Here is a 14,644-nt window from a genome sequence, read left to right as displayed (position 1 = left end):
ATTCTTTCATGTTCGACACACATTTCTGCATTTAAATTAATTCATACTTCCGTTTCCCACAACAGGCAAGAAATTCTAAAATAGCTGCACAATTTTAAAAATGACTACTTGTGATACATGCAGTCAGGGTTAAGCCATGTCCTGTGTAAAGCTTTAGGCAATGTAAGTGCTTGTTTCTTCTGGTGTGGAGAATGACATCAGAGAAAATGTTTATTTTGAGCCTACAAAACTCAGCCAACTTTCCAGGATAAAATTCTAAAGAATTCTTCTGGCACCCCCTACAGTCCCAGCCTGCCGACCCATGTGCTACAGGCTCACTGGGGAAGGGACAGTCCCTCCCCGTCAACACTGCAATTCGACACCGCCTGGAGCCCCAGCAGCAGGACCCACACAGCTGCCGAGGAGACCATTCCTGCTGGAGTTGCCTGGTATGTGGATCCCCGTCCAGCCAAAGAGGAACAGACATTAAAAAACTCTGAGCACTCAAGAGGAAACAGCAGTGTTAACTAAGGAGACCAAGGCGAAGAATCAGAAAAGCTGATGCTGATTTAATGTAGGACACAGGAGAGAACGATAAAAATACTCTCATGCAAGATCTCACTAAAGTCCTCTGGGAAAAAATAAACAAATCAAGACGGCTGAAATAAACTCCATACAGGCAGGGAAAATTGAAAGAATGCTGTCAAAATCTGAATAATTTAGAAATTAACCGCAGAAATACCACTAAAACCCAAGGCAAAAGAAAAAGGAATAGAAATTTTGAGTGGAAAGTAAGAGACATGACATTGATACAACATCGTAAACTGACCACAGTTCAACAACAAAAAAGAGAGAGAGAGACGAGACAGAGATCAGATGGAGGAGCTCCCACATAAGAATAATAGAGGAGTTCCAGAGGGAACAGAAGGAAGGGGCAGAGGAGAGCTTTCTGCGCAGTCAAGATACCACTAACACATGAAGAAGGAAAAATCCTCTCTGAAAAGGGAAGAACTCAAAATCCAGTTCATTTACCCTCTCTACAAAGCTACCTGAGGAAGTACAGCAGTCTAGTGAACTGAAAATTGGATCAGAATAAAGATCTCAAGACTGGAAAAGAAAAATGCCCAAGGAAATGAGAAGCTGTGAATCTGGCAGGACTTACACAGGCAGATACAACTCCATGATGATAACTTGGTTAAAGACTGTAATTCAAGCAAGGACTATTTGAAATTGAAAAAAATAAAAAAGCATCTTGTAAGGAAAAAACTCTGGATCTTAAATTCCCAATTACTTTAATAAAACACAGGGCGAGGAGAAAGGGGCAATTAGGCATAAGAATGACATATCTGTATTATTTTATTCCAGTAAGAAATAAAGTATTAAATTTGGTATAAACCCCCTGATCAATTATCTCCAGAATATATAAGCAGCTCATATGACTTAATAAGAAAAAAAACAAACAACCCAATCCAAAAATGGGCAGAAGACCTAAACAAGCAATTCTCCAAGGAAGAAATACAAATGATCAATACACACATGAAAAAATGCTCAGTATCACTAATTATCAGAGAAACGCAAATCAAAACTACGATGAGGTATCACCTCACACCAGTCAGAATGGCCATCATTCAAAAATCCAGATGACAAATGCTGGTGAGGCTGTGGAGAAAAGGGAGCCCTCCTTCACTGCTGGTGGGAATGTAGTTTGGTGCAGCCGCTGTGGAGAACAGTATGGAGATTCCTCAAAAGACTAGGAATAGACTTACCATATGACCCAGGAATCCCGCTCCTGGGCATATATCCAGAAGGAACCCTACTTCAAAATGACATCTGCACCGCGATGTTCGTAGCAGCACTATTTACAATAGCCAAGACATGGAAATGGCCTAAATGTCCATCAACAGATGACTGGATAAAGAAGATGTAGTATATTTATACAATGGAATACTATTCAACCTTAAAAACCGACAACATAAGGCCATTTGCAGCAACATGGATGTTACTGGAGAATGTCATTGTAAGTGAAGTAAGCCAGAAAGAGAAAGAAGAATACCATATGAGATCGCTCACATGTGGAATCAAAAAAAAAAAAAAAAAAAGAACATACATACAAAACAGAACTCATAGACATAGAATACAAACTTGTGTTGCCAAGGGTGGGGTGGCTCACAGCGAAAAAAATGTGACAAAGAATATATGTATGTTCATGTATAACTGAAAAATTGTGCTCTACACAGGAATTTGACACAACATTGTAAAATGACTATAACTCAATAAAAAAGTGTTAAAAAAAATCCCTGATCAATAGAGACAAACTGAGAAGACTCAAAAATGAAGGGACATTAAAAAAAATGCAGTGTAATTACAATCACAACAGCATTTTGTGTGGATTAACAAAAGCATTAAATAAAGTTCATGTGGAAGGAAATAATATAAAAATGAGCCCAGAAGCATCTGAAAAGAAAGAACTGCCCTACATGATGCCAAACCTTACGAATAAACCTACTGTATTTAAAACAGAAAAGCACTGGCACAGTAATAAACAAAGCAACAGACCAGAGAAACAGATCCAATTATCTATGATAACTCAGCATATAAAAAAGTAGGCACTTTATGTAGTTGGAAAATAACAAATAATCCAATGAGTTTCAGGGAATTAAATAAAAAATAATTACTCCCTTATCTTACCCTATACATGTACACCTCAACATTATCACAACTGATCATTTTTTAAATTATGTGGCTATTTTAGAAATTTTTGCTGATTATAAGAAACTAACGTAAAGTGGCCCTTAGTGTCCATGGGGGATTGGCTCCAGGATCCCCAGCAGAGACCAAAACCCACGGAAGCTCAAGTCCCTCATATAAAACGTCACAGTACACTCGGCCCCCTGTGTCTGCGGGCTCTGCATCCACGGATGTCAATGTGATCTGTGGTTCGCTGAAACCACAGATGAGGAGCCTGTGGATATGGAGGGCTGACTGTATGTATTAAGCAAATACAAATATATATGTTGAAGCTATATATTTGGAAAAAAGAGATTCCAAATGTATTAAAACCTAAACATAGAGCTATATATCAGTGTAAACCATGTAAAATTGCCAATTGAGTCAGGCAAAAATGATCAAATAGTGGCAATTTAATACAGGTCAACATAATCAAAAGAATTCTGAAAAGACAGTAGTAGCAGCAGGACTTCAGCTTCCCTTAGTCCCCCACAAAAAAACAGAACAACTAAGACGACAAAATCAAAACTTCATGAGACACACTTACAGTAAACTAGGCGAAAGGTACCTTCATGAATTCCAGAACAGAAGATGTGGGGAAGAACAGATGTTCCTCAGACACACGTCATACCCCACACCCACACCCCATACCCCACACCCAAGCAGTACCCCAGACCCCTGCCTGCAGCACCTGTGCAGGGGCATCAGAGGGGATTAACAGAGTATCTGATGGGGCTAAAGGGACAAATTCCAAATCACCAATGAATACTCAATAGAGAGCTCACGGCTTCTATTTGAGGACTTCATGACACTGGGAGTGGCTACAGCACAGATTCTGGCGTGAAGTCAATGGCGTGAAGTCAAAAAAAGCACACTGTCATCAGGCTTTGCAATCTCAGTGCTTTATGGCAAAAGATAATGGGTAACATACACTAAATTTATTCAGGGAAAGAAAATACAAGCAAAATATTGTATGGCCAGCCGAACAGTCCTTCAAGTATAAATGCTGTAAACTGTCAGGAAAATCTAAGGACTCATGAAACAGTTTTCACAAGCCCCTACTAAGGGATCCACTAGGGAACCACCATTACCAACCAAAATGACCCAGAAGACTGATATGAAATCTAAGCGAGCATTAAAACAACACCACAAACTGCGTACTTAAGTCTAAATCTCTGTCTCTCTACCCATCCATCCATCCATCCATCCATCCACCCACACACACCACTGTTGAACTAAGACTGAATCAGATAATAACCGTAAGGGAAAAAGCACTATCAGTCATGGCTCTATGATCAACAACGCAGGTACACCACAACTCTCCGAATCCGAGAGGAAGGGGAGGACGCATAAAACATCTTAGCATTTCATTGGAAGTAAAAGAAAATTACTTCAAATGAGAACCTGGGTTTAAAAAAAAAAAAAAAGGATAATTCCAATACAGCTCACAGCTGGGAACCAACAAATAACAACTAACAAATGGGAAGCAGGGACACTAAGTGTATTATAGAAATATAATGATATAATGATAACCTTAAGTGGTGAAAATAAGCCTGTCATACGTTAAAAGTAAATAAGTAAAGAAAATTGCAAACACAAGCTTTGTATTAAAGACACGTTAGAATAAAACAACTTTTAAGGCTTAACCATCCCTATTAGAGAAACCAAGCTTCTTTAAAAATATATTACTCCATCTGAAAAAAAAAAAAAGAAAAAAGAGGACACTAATGAATTCATCTACAAAACACAAACGGACTGACAAACATAGTTAAACAATCTTCTGGTTACCAGGGAAAGGGGGTGGGAAGGGATAAATTTGGGAGTTTGAGATTTGTAAATGTCAGCCACTATATATAAAAATACATGAAAAAAGAAACAAGTGTCTTCTGTACAGCACAGGGAATGATATTCAAGATCTTGTAATAACCTTTAATGATAAAGAATAGGAAAACAAATATATGTATATATATGCATGACTGGGACACTGTGCTGTATACCAGAAACTGACACACTGTAACTGACTGTATTTCAATTGAAAAAATATTTTAAAAATGATATTATTCCATAGATTTTTCTCTTTAAAACAAGTATTTTACATAATTTCTGCAAAAATTAAGTTTAAAAAGCAACACCTAAAAATAAAAATAAAATTTAAAAATTCTATGAATGGAGAAACAAAATGAGGTATATCCTTACAATGGACAATTACTGAGCCATAGCAAGGAGGGAAGCACTAATACATACTACAATCAGGATGAATCTTGAAGACATTACACTAAATGAGAGAAGCCAGTCACAAAAGATCACATATTATATGAAATGTCCAGAACAAGCAAATATGAAAAAACAAAAATTAGATAAGCAGGTGCTTAGCGCTGAAGGTGGCCGACAGAGGGACTGTGGAGGTGAGGCTAAAGGGTACAGGACCTATTTTAGGGGTGGAAATTTTCTAAAATTTTCTAAAATTAGATAGTGGTAATGGCTGCCCAACTCTGAAAATACTATACAAACTACTGAATTGAACACTTTAAAATCATGAATTTCATGCTATATGAGTTATCTCACAAAGCTGTTATTTTTAAATATACAACAACAAAAAAATGAAAGAATCTTATTGTGTGTCTAGTCAGTGGCATAACCACAAGAAGAATTATTCAAGTGTCCTTAAAACACTGTAATTTGATGTTCTATCCCTAAAGGGTTGTACCATCTTAAGGATGGGGAAAAAACCTGAAACTGTTTTTGAGTAATCACACTGTCGGTGGTTTTATTCTGAGATTACTATGTGTGTACTTTAAATACAGTCAGTATCTGATACTCTAATGCTATCATTCCTGGTATCATTGAAAATTTGAGATTTTCAGTGTAAAACAAAGTCAGAAGAGATTAAATAAAAATCTGAAATCCTGAATTTGAATTGTTAGTATCAGTACAAACTTATGCCATACTGTGTGTGTGTTTGTGTTCTTCTGTCTACTGAAGAGAACTAAAGCAAGGACCGACCATTTCAGTTCCAACAGCAAAGCTGGTGCCCAGACTGTGGTCCTGAAATACCACTTCCCAATAAAAGGAATGAGGATTCCTTGAAGATACATCAGATTCCCAACCTGGAGTAAATGTACAATACAAGCCTAAAATAGCTTGTTACATCAGATATCAAAGACTATTCACTAGGGTTGTGGAAAAAAGACTTAAGCCAATTGAATACATTATCACTGTCCAAAGATGGGTCAATGTGAACATCAATTACTATGATTACTTCAATGAATTACAATAATGACTTCAATGAATTGAAACATGTAAAATATGTTTCAATTCATGAGCTCAAAGTCATAAAAAACATACTTAAGTTCAAATCCTATTAATAAAAAAACATTAATTGGTCACCAATAAACCAACTCATTATTTTGAAAAATGGTAAATAAAAGGGAAAGAATCAAGTATATTTATCCTGCTATTTCTGTTCAGTTATTCCACTGATAACCAAATAATGGATAAGGAAAGTTTCTCTTTAGAGCAAAATCTAATTAATGAAGCTGCTAACAAAGAAGAAATGAGAGAATCAGACTATCATCACTTTTCAATCCTTAATGAATTAAGAGATCTAGGTAATGACTGTTAACCACTACTAACGTCTCAGAGACAGTCAGACGCTGCATGTGTCCTAATGAAGCAGTGTTAGCAAAATCAAATCAACAAATCAATCACGATCCTGAATCTGATCAGAACACTAGATCATACAGTCAATTCAGAGAATACAGAGAAAAAAGAAACACTGTAAAAGATCAACTGGAGGTAAAACCACCAGAATTCAGACTTAGGTAGGCTCTACAGGATAAAGGACCCATTTCCTAAAAAAAATATGGCAAATAAAGGGAGGAGGACCTACAGATTTAAAAAGATGAGAAATATAATGAACAATTACCATGTGTAGTCATTGTTTGCAAATTGATTTAAACTGAAAAATATTTTTTAAAGAAAATCATGACAATTATGCACAACAGAAATATTAACATGAGCCTGAAATCTGGTATCAAGGAGTTTTTGCTATTTTTTTAGGTGTGAAAATGGTATTTTGGTACATTTGTGAAACAAGCTCTCATCTTTCAGAGAAATAAACTGAAATATTTAAGGATAAAATATGATATCTGAGATTTTCTTCAAAATCATAGAGGAATGTGTCAAATGGTGGTAGATACTAGCCATGAGCTGATAACCATGCTGCTGGAATACAGAATCAAGGGGGTTCATAGTATTATTCTGTTTTGCATATGTTTAAAATTTTCCAGAACAAAAATTTCTAACTATGTAAAAATAAAAGCAAAAAAAATGGGAGAATTTTTTTTATATTCTTAAGAGTACACATAAAATAAGGTGATCATAAAACAGAAGTAGATATGACTACATAAAAAATTTTAAATTCTTTCTAGCGAAAAGCATCATAAATAAGTTAAAAGACAGTTTGGAAGAAAATATTTACAGCCATAATAGAAAAATGAATCATATATAAAACATAAACAGTTTCAACAGATCAATAATAAAAAAACAAAAAACGAACAAAATAAATAAAAGAAAATTAAAACAAATGTAAGTGGGCAATAAACATGATAACCAAGTTCAATATCACTAAACATGAGGGAAATGAAAGCTAAAACTAAAGTTATAGTTTTTATTAATTATGGTTGCAAAAATCAGGAAAAATGGGACTTCTCCTATATTGTTGGAGGAAGTACTCATAGGTACAGCCTCCTTGGAGAGCAGTTTGGTAGTTTCTAGCAATGATTTAAATGTGCATATCCTATAACCTAGCAATTCCATTTCAATTAATCATTCTTACAAGAACAACAGAGTAAGTTCACAAAGGGGTATGTACAAGAATATTTGTTGTTTATAAATTTCCATTAAGAGTGAAATGATTATAATCATTGGTGAAATGCAAATCAAAACTACAATGACATATCACCTTACATCTGTTAGAATGGTTATTCTCAAAAAAAAAAAAAAAACCCAAGAAGTAACAAGTGCTAATGAGAACATGGAGAAAAAGGAACCCTACGTACTGCTGGTGGGAATGTAAACTGGTAGAGCCACTATGGAAAACAGTGTGGCAGTTCCTCTAAAAATTAAAAATAGAACTATTATATGATTCAACAATCCCACTCTTGGGTATTCATCTGAAGGAAATTAAAGCACTAACTTGAAAAATCATGTGTACCCCCATGTTCACTGCAGCATTATTTAGAAGATCCAAGACATGACAGCAACCTAAGTGCCCAATGATGGATGAACGGGTAAGGAAAATGTGGTATGTATACACATATATACAAGAATATTGTTCAGCCATTAAAAAAAGAGGGAAATCTTGATGTTTGTGACAATACAGATGGACGTGAAGGGCATTATGCTAAGTGAAATAAGTCATACAGAGAAAGACAAATACTGTATGATCTCGCTTATATATGCCTGAAATCCAAAACAAAAAAAGAACTCATAGCTCATAGATACAGAGAATAGACTGATGGTTGCCTGAGGCAGAGGGTGGAAATTTAAACAAGTGAAAGAGTTAAATAAGTCATGGCACATTCATATAATGGAATACCACGTAGTTCTCACACAGAATTGAGGCAGAGCTACACGCACCAATACGGACAGATTAGAAGTAAAGACTATCGGGGTGGCGGCACCAGTCATGGAAGAAGGCAGCATTATCATGCGGGTTTTTTTTTTTTTTTGGAAAACAAATTACCTGCACTACATAACAAAGATATAAGCACAAAAATGCCTAGAAGATACAAACCAAATGATTGCACTGAGACGGGGTAGAGGGTAAAGAGCAACTCTATTTCTTTAAAAATACTTCAATAAATGAGTAAGACGAAAGAAAACTGCTGTGAAAAATGAAGGACTAGATCAGAACAGTCTTTACATTACGCTTCAAAAGTTAGCCTCTGTGATTCTCTACTAGGGGTCATATCACCCACGGGGCGTGGCAGGTGCTGTGAGTGAGCAAGCAGGCAGGGAGCCCGGAAGCCTGTGAGAAGGGATGGGCCACGTGGGAAGCTGGAGCGAGCTCGCCTGGTGCTGCCACGTGGGGACAGAACTCCCAGGGTCTCAAAAAATACAAAAATCCAGATTTTCATGCGAAATCTTCTATTTTTTTAAGTGCTAGCCACTAAGTCAAAAAACATTTACAGCACTATGTAGGATGAAACATAACTTCGGGAGGCAGTATACTAGAACGTTGAAGAGCATGGCTTTACAGTGAGTTCTGGTTTCGCGTTCTGGCTCTGCCAGTTACTGGATGTGCAACCTTGACCCAGTTACTTGACCAACAATTCTCCAGATATGAGTATTCAAGACCAGCTACCAGTCTTTTTGTTGTTGCTGTCACAGGATCCAGTTCTCCACTGCGAGCTGAGGAGTTCTGTTCTGTCTTTGATCTCTTTCATCTTACATCAGGTTTGATTCAGCTGGCTCGCTGCGGTCAAAAACAATACAACACAACTTCCTATTTTCCCTCATGTAAGTATGCTTCCTTTAAAAAAAAAGACCTATAGGCAAATGAGCTTCCCACTCATCCAATTAAAAAGTTCATGTATGTTGGTGGGAACGTAAACTGGTGCAGCCACTATGGAAAACTATATGGAGGTTTCTCAAAATTCTAAAAACAGCTACAATATATATGTAAGCTATATATATATAAAATATATATATATAAAATACACACATGGATATGTATCTGAAAAAAATGAACACTAATTTGAAAAGATATATGTACCCCAATGTTTACAGTAGCATTATTTACAATTGCCAAGATATGGAAGCAACCTCAGTGCCCATCAACAGATGAAGGAATAAAGAAGATAAGGAATATATATATACAATGGAATACTAGTCAGCCATAAAAAAGAATGAAACTTTGCCATCTGCAGGAACATGGATGAACTTGGAAAGCATTAGGCTAAATGAAATAAATCAGCCAAAGAAAGACAAATACTGTGTGATATCACTTATGTGTGGAATTTAAAAAACACAACAAACTAGTGAATATAACAAAAAAAGAAGCAGATTCACAGGTATAGAAAACAAACTAGTGGTTACCAGTGGGGAGAGGGAAAAGGGGAGGGGCACGATAGGAGGAGGGGATTAAGAGGTATAAACTATTCCGTAAAAAATAAGCCACAAGGGTATAGTGCACAACATGGGGCATAAAGGCAAGATTTTATAATAACTACAAATGAAGTAGAACCTTTAAAAATTGTGAATCGCTATATTGCACACTTGTAACAAACAATATTGTACATCAACTATGCTTCAATTAAAAAAAATAACTCCCTCCATATGGCATAAATAAATAAACAAGTTGGGATGGCTTTTTAAAAGTTTTGTGTAACTTTACTAATGAAATCAGACAAGTGATAATTAGAGCAAATAAAAAAATTAATTGTGACAACTGTGTTAATAAACACTGACCTTGAAGGCAGGGATAGGGGAGACTGTAGCCTACTTAGTGTTTCCAGTGGACTGACTCAACTGCACTGGTGATGATCTGGTTTCATAAAAGGACGTTGGAGGTTAAAAATGGCAGTGCTCATGTCCTACCTCAAGAGATTCTGATTTGCCTTGTATCCAAGAAGGGCACAGATATGTGCATTTTTAAAAGCTCCCTGGGTAATGCTGATGTGCAGCCAGGTTTGGACACCATTCACACAATTTAAAGGCTGGTATCCCTGAATCCTGGGTTTGAATCCCCCCAAACAATCTATAGCTTCTGTAACTTGGGGCAAATGACCTACTCTCCTTACTGGAAAATACAGAAATAGCGACACCACTTCATTTGGTTGTTGTATGTAGCGTGCAGTAATAAGACTCAATAAATGGTAGCCGTTATTATACATATCTTAGTTTCTACATGCTTTGCATATTCTGAATATAAAAGGCAATCTCTTCAGGGTTTCTTGTGCCTATAGGAAAAAATAGCATGATTATTGTTAGATCCAAAGACACACAATATTTCACTGGCCACTAACCTTACAATAATTACATGATCATTCCTAATTCAAAAAAAGTTATTAATAAACTAACCAAAAATCTTCCTAGATTTTGGAGTAACACGCATGGTAATATACAAAGTCAAATAGCTAATTTTTTTTGTATACTACATTAAAATGTAATTTTTCATTTTATCTTTTGCATCTTCTGAAAATATATCGATTTCATAAGATAAAGCAAAAAGGAATAAACATAAAATAACCATATCACAATCAATGACTCAAATATTTTATGGGTATTTAACATTGCAAATGCACAAAACCCAAAGAACTATACAACACCAAGAGTGAACTTCACAGTATGCAAATTTTAAAAATATCAGTTAGGGCACCAGGGAACCCCAGGACGGAACACAGACTGAGACAAATGAATTAGCTATTTTACAAATGAATCCTATAACCTCTCTGAAGAAGGTGGAGGAAAAGGTGCTGTCCTAACTTTGGAAAACTGTTCTGACTCGAAGGCTAAAGACAAAAGGTAATGTACTTAAAATTGAACACTGTACTCTAGTTGGTAAATTTAGTCCTCACAGGGGTACTGGTTAGCAATTCTGAAACTAGTTTACACGTCTACTAGGGCTGCACAAATATATAAATACGCTGCAGTAACGGGAGCCACATTTCACACTTCAAGAGAGGTAAGTTACAAACAAAGGAGGAGGGCTGGGAGGAAACCAGTGGTGCTGGATTACAGCCAGACATCAGTATGTACTCAGGTTTATTTTTAACAGACAGACAAACAGGTAGAAAGTACAGAAGTATCCATACATGGGTGAGAAGACATACCTAGATTTCCTATCACCGAGAGGACCTAGAGGCAATGACACCCCAACAGTAACGAACGCATCCAGTGCCCGCACCTTCATTTCTAAATCCCAGTCTCAATAAAAGGAGCCAGAGCTCCTTCAAGAAACAGCTGATTGCAGGACCGGAACAGGGAAAATACAGGATGATGCCAAAAAGTAAAAAACTCCTCAAAAAGCAAACCAAAAGCAAAACCACACACACAAAACGATGGGGACATGTCAAAAGGATACAGAAGCCACCTGAAAGAGCTCCAGTGACTAAAGCAGGAACAATCTGAGCAACAAAATAAATAACAACAGTATTAGACTATAACCCAAAATTAAAAATAAACATTTATGAGTAATTTACATATGATTTTTATAAGCAGAAAACAATCTGGTTATACCTTGAATAACAATGAGCAACAAATGAACAAATGACAAAAATATGTGTGGGGAGGGGAGGGGAGGGAGAAAGAGGGAGGTGGGGGAGGGAGATATAAATAGACATTTAATGTGATGCAGTGTGAACAAAGCTTTCAGTGTTGCCTATCTTCTTCCCCATTTATCCATTCAATCACTTATTTATGTCAGTATGGACACAGACTTCCAAGTAATATATGTAGATACTCCCCATCCCTAGAGGTGGAGATTAATTCCCCTCCCCTTGACTGTGGGTTGCTCTTGGTGACTCACTTCCAAAGAACAGAGCACGGAAAGGGAAAACTGGTCACTTGTGGAGGAACCTGGCAGACACCGTACTAACCAAGTGGTGAAGGGTAACATCAGCAGTGACAGTAAAGCCACGAAGGAGCCCCAACTGTGCACTATTCACACCCAAGCCCATTACTCCAGCCCATCATGAGAAAACATCCGACAAATCCAAAGGCAGGAACACTCCACAAGCTGTCCAGATCGTGGAAAATACGGAGAAACTAGCACAGATCAGCGACTAGGAAGACATGTAGACTAAATGCAATGGAGTGTCCTTGACTGGATCCTGGAACAGATAAGGGACATTAGTGGAAAAACAAAAACCCAAGTAATTCCTATAATTTAATCAACAGTATTTTGTACCGATGTTAGTATATTAATTTTGACAAACGTACCAGAGTTAAGTGAGATTAGAGGATGAAGAGCATATGAAAACTCTGTATAATCTTTGCAAGTTCCCCCCAAATTTAAAATTATTCCAAGATTACAAGTATATTTAAAAAAAAAAAAGAATGCAATTGCATGGGGGTAGATTTGACATTAAGGATAAATCTTTTATATATGTTTACATGGTCTCTTGTTTTAATTTTTAAGTGATGTGAACTGTAAATAATATAACAAAACCCACAGTGCAGTAACTAACTGGGAAGGACACCCAGAAACTGCTAAACTGAGATAACGCCTAATAATTTTTAAGGAAGATTGGGAAGGCTTACTCTACAAGCAGGTTCTGATGAAGAAGGAGCCAGAATTGGGAGCTGGAAGATCTCTGTCATAAAGGGACACCAACACATACTATCACGAAACAGCTATCGGATACAGTCGTGCCTAAGACTTGAGATCAACCACACTTAGATTAGACAAATTGAGATTATAGCCAAGTGGGAGAAATAAGTAGGAACAACGAGATCCTGGGATGCTCTAAATATTAAGAAAATAAGAAAATCAGGAACTAAATGAGTAAGCATGAAAAATAACTGCTAGGATCATCTCTGGGTCCAAAAACAAGGAGGAAAAAAAACGTTTTCCCTCACTTTTGACTTCTACATAATGTCCTTGCTTCCACAAATACAGCTTTGGCTGACATTGTTAGCTCAGTTACTTGGATTTTCGTAAGTACTTGATGGCCTGAGACTCTCATTTTAGCAGTTTCTCTACATACGTGTTTTCGAGATCGAAATAATCATCTTACAAAGTGAACTTGGGAGGCTAAACCCATTTGTTAGTCAGGGACTGTGTATGTAATTAGAAAACACGTTCTGAGAAAATGAGTTCACAGAAGCTGGGGAGCTACAACGGTATCTAATTTTGAACAAACCATTAAGGCTATTTATGATATTCTTATTATTAAAATAAATTGCAAATAGTTTTTTTAGTATCACTAGTTATCTTTTTAATTAAAAGATTTTAAAATGTAGTAATAACTTTTTAGAGGAAAACTGTTTTATAAAGCATGCTTACAAGCCAAGGGGAATTAAATATTAGATCATCTTATTTATAAACACAGGTTACAAGTAACCTACTAAGAAATAAAAATATAAAGTCACAGACAAAAATCAAATATCGTATTTCTTTCCTACAAAATCCTTCAACTAAATCCATTGCTATTGTCACATAAGCCATAAAAACTGTGCAAAACAGAAGATATGTATTGGGTACAATCTGCAGTACCAGTTGGTCAAGATGTTTTTAACAATTAAGAATGAAAATTTAATTGTCCTCAAACCTAAAAGGTTATCCGCTGCTTAAAATGTATGCCCTTAAAAATGCATGATTATTTGGCAAAGATCAAAAGGTAAAAATACATTTTAAAAATAAAAATAAAAACTTGTCTAGCCCATAGTGCCTTATAGCTAGCTTCAAGGAAAAAAAAATGTTAATAAAACTTCTAAGAAAAAAATAGTTTATATTTGACTTCTTTACCATTTTAGTATTTATACAGATATATTTTTAAGCCTCACAACAACCCTGTGAGGTAGGTAGGAAAGTATTATTTATACCTATTTTACAAATGCAAGACATAGAGTCAGAAAGATTAGTCATTTACAAAGTTCTGTGGTGAGAAAGAAAGAGCCACATCGAGGAATGAAATCCAGTTATTTGACTTCAAAACTGTGGCTCTTTCCCGGACACATTTAATAAAAAGACTAAAACAAAGCAAATCCAGAAGGGGAGTGCACATATATCCATATATATAAACATACACTTCCCCTTATAGAAATTAGGTTCCTGAAATAGGAATAAAAATAAAGCCTTACTTTCCCACTGAGTTAATCACAATTTGGAGGCTTATCTTTCATTAATGTGGATTAATCTCCAATACAGAAGAATTTTAGCTCTTGGTTACGCTTTCATTATTTGACAAACACCATTTTATAAACCAAAATT

At 36.1% G+C, this 14,644-nt stretch overlaps 1 protein-coding gene across 3 annotated transcripts in view; it reads right to left on the bottom strand.

The window, feature by feature from the left end:
• Positions 1–14,644, bottom strand: part of MAP3K4 (mitogen-activated protein kinase kinase kinase 4) — a 102,582-nt gene that overhangs the window by 42,999 nt on the left and 44,939 nt on the right. The gene's annotated exons all lie outside the window — the stretch shown is intronic.

This window comes from Vicugna pacos, chromosome 8 (assembly GCF_048564905.1).
Source record: "Vicugna pacos chromosome 8, VicPac4, whole genome shotgun sequence".
Lineage (NCBI taxonomy): Eukaryota > Metazoa > Chordata > Mammalia > Artiodactyla > Camelidae > Vicugna > Vicugna pacos.
The sequence above is the reverse complement of the archived record's forward strand: the minus strand, read 5'-3'. Positions and strand labels throughout refer to the sequence as shown.